Source organism: Dendrobates tinctorius, unplaced genomic scaffold (genome assembly GCF_039654945.1).
Source record: "Dendrobates tinctorius isolate UK_male_01 unplaced genomic scaffold, ASM3965494v1 ptg000003l, whole genome shotgun sequence".
Taxonomy (NCBI): domain Eukaryota; kingdom Metazoa; phylum Chordata; class Amphibia; order Anura; family Dendrobatidae; genus Dendrobates; species Dendrobates tinctorius.
The window spans coordinates 85703663-85706916 of record NW_027361671.1 but is presented as its reverse complement, the minus strand read 5'-3'; the positions used below and the strand labels follow the sequence as shown (position 1 = coordinate 85706916).

Genomic DNA, 3254 nt, shown 5'->3' with positions numbered 1-3254 from the left:
TGATCCATGCTGGATCAGGACTGATATAAAGCACAGGTAACCTTTTTTTTTTCCTAAGCTGTGCTTAAGGTTGTTTTTTGCCCCCGGTGGCCATTAGGATTATTGCACTGTGGTGTCGTTTGTTCTAAGTTTGCCCCCGGTGGTGGTGAGCATCATTGCACTCTAGTTTCTTTAGTTTAAGTGCACATGATTATAATGCAGGTGTGATTGCTGGCTCTGCTATAAAAGAGTCACAGGTGTTGCAATCAGTGTTGGTGATAGTGTTCATTTCAACCACCCTTGGTAGAGGAAGGAGCTAGAGAGCGGTCCTTTCAGCACTGTCTTAGAGACCTGGTGTGAAAGGTGTCATAGGGGATTTCCTTGTTGATCTGACAGAGCTTGGTGGCAGCAATTCAGAAGGAGAGCTGCATGCTGGTGGTGGACTCTGTTGCCAGGAGCAAGTGCAACAGAGTAAAGCTAAGTGGTGTTTCCCTGTTTGTGTTTTTCCTTAGTATGTATTAGTACAGCGGTGGGGCCAGGGCCTGCACCACCCAGCTCCCTAGCAAGGGATAGGTGTAGGGTGTGCTAGAGCGACAGGTTCCTGATCGGCGCCCGGTGCGGAACCGGCATAGGGAACTTTAGGAGCGTTAGGGACACTGACTCAGGGGAGTGCAGGAGGTCTCCACGTCCCCTTTCCCTATCGCAGGGCCCACTGTTGTAACTGTTTCCCTACCCTTTGTCTTGTTGTTTTAGTTACCGGCCTGCAAGCCGTGTCACACAGGACAGTATCACGTGCCGTGTCCTGTTGTTCTAGTTACTGGCCTGCTGGTCGTGTCACACAGGACGGGTCCACGTGACACCCACAAACTATAACACTCCTCACCCCGATCAGTGAATTTTTGCTTTACTTTGACATCCCCTCATCACTCTCCTAAAAGGAGAATGTTGTACATTCTACAATAAGTCAGAAACCAGACAGTATTGTCCTCCATACACTATTATGGGCACCACATAGCGCTCCATACAGAATAACATGCCCCAAACAGTTGTGGCCAAAAGTATTGACACCCCTTCAATTCTGTCAGATAATACTCAGTTTCTTCCTGAAAATGATTGCAAACACAAATTCTTTGGTATTATTATCTTGATTTAATTTGTCTTAAATGAAAAAACACAAAAAGAATTGTTCTAAAGCCAAATTGGATATAATTCCACACCAAACATAAAAAAGAGGGTGGACAAAAGTATTGGCACTGTTCGAAAAATCATGTGATGCTTCTCTAATTTGTGTAATTAACAGCACCTGTAACTTACCTGTGGCACCTAACAGGTGTTGGCAATAACTAAATCACACTTGCAGCCAGCTGACATGGATTATAGTTGACTCAACCTCTGTCCTGTGTCCTTGTGTCTACCACATTGAGCATGGAGAAAAGGAAGAAGACCAAAGAATCATAGAATCATAGAATCGTAGAGTTGGAAGGGACCTCCTGGGCCCTCTAGTCCAACCCCCTGCTCAAAGCAGGATTCGCTAAATCATCCCAGTCCGATGTCTGTCCAGCCTCTGTTTGAAGACTTCCATTGAAGGAGAACTCACCACTTCTCGTGGCAGCCTGTTCCACTCATTGATCACTCTGTCAAAAAGTTTTTTCTAATATCTAATCTGTGTCTCCTCCCATTCAGTTTCATCCCATTGCTTCTAGTCTTTCCTTGTGCAAATGAGAATAAAGTTGATCCTTCTACAATGTGACAGCCCTTTAGATATTTGTAGACAGCTATTAAGTCTCCTCTCAGTCTTCTCTTTTGCAAACTAAACATTCCCAAATCCTGCAACCTTTCCTCATAAGACAGGGTTTGCAGACCGGTCACCATACTGGTCGCTCTTTTCTGAACTTGCTCCAGTTTGTTGATGTCTTTTTTAAAATGTGGTGCCCAAAACTGGACACAATATTCCAGATGAGGTCTGACCAAAGAGGAGTAGAGGGAAATAATGACTTCACGTGATCTAGACTGTATGCTTCTGTTAATACATCCTAGAATTGCATTTGCCGTTTTTGCTGCTGCATCACACTGTTGACTCATATTCAGTCTGTGATCTATTAGTATACCCAAGTCTTTTTCACATGTGCTGTCACTTAGCCCTATTCCTCCCATTCTGTATATGCTTTTTTCATTTTTATTGCCCAGATGTAGTACTTTGCATTTCTCCCTGTTAAAAACCATTCTGTTAGTTGCTGCCCACTTCTCCAGTTTATTTAAATCTTTTTGAATCCTCTCTCTCTTCTCTAGTATTAGCTATCCCTCCTAGCTTTGTGTCATCAGCAAATTTAATCAGTTTACCCTCAATTCCTTCATCTAAATCGTTGATAAAGATGTTGAACAATACAGGGCCCAGGACAGAGCCCTGTGGTACCCCAATTGAGACATTCTTTCAACTGGATGTGCTACCATTTACGACCACTCTTTGGGTCCGATCACTAAGCCAGTTATGAATCCACCTAACAGTTGCCTTGTCCATTCCATACTTAGTCATTTTTTCAATAAGGATTGTATGAGAGACTTTGTCAAATGCTTTGCTGAAGTCAAGATATACTATATCTACAGCATTTCCTTGATCCACCCAATCAGTGATACCATCATAGAAGGAAATTAAGTTAGTCTGACATGACTTATTAGTTACAAACCCATGCTGACTCTGTTTAATCACTTCATTCTTATCCAGGTATTGACATACATGTTGTTTAATAATTTGTTCAAAGATCTTTCCTGGTATAGAAGTCAGACTCACCGGCCTATAGTTGCCTGGGTCCACCTTCTTCCCCTTTTTGAAGATAGGAACAACATTTGCTCTTCTCCAGTCTTCTGGCACTTCTCCTGTTCTCCAAGAATTTTCAAAGATTATGGAGAGGGGTTCAAAAATTTCTTCTGCTATCTCCTTCAGTACTCTGGGGTGTAATTCATCTGGACCTGGAGACTTGAATTCTTTTAGGTTAGCTAAGTGTTTCCTCACTATCTTTCTGTTTATAGATATCCTGGATTCTTCTATTCCCTTAATAGGACAGTGAATAACAGTTGATGTTACATTTCCTTTCTGAGAGAAAACAGATGCAAAATAGGAATTTAAAAGTTCGGCCTTCGCAACATCCTGTCTTACCATTTCATAATTTTCATCCTGTAAAAATCCTATAGCATCTTTGACTTTTCTTTTACTTTTGACATATCCCCAAAATCCTTTATTATTGCTTTTGACATCTCTTGCAAGCCTCAATTCATTT

At 42.0% G+C, this 3254-nt stretch overlaps 1 protein-coding gene across 1 annotated transcript in view; it reads right to left on the bottom strand.

Annotated features, from left to right (window-relative positions):
* Window positions 1-3254, bottom strand: part of P2RX6 (purinergic receptor P2X 6) — a 54241-nt gene that overhangs the window by 22425 nt on the left and 28562 nt on the right. The window lies entirely within an intron of this gene.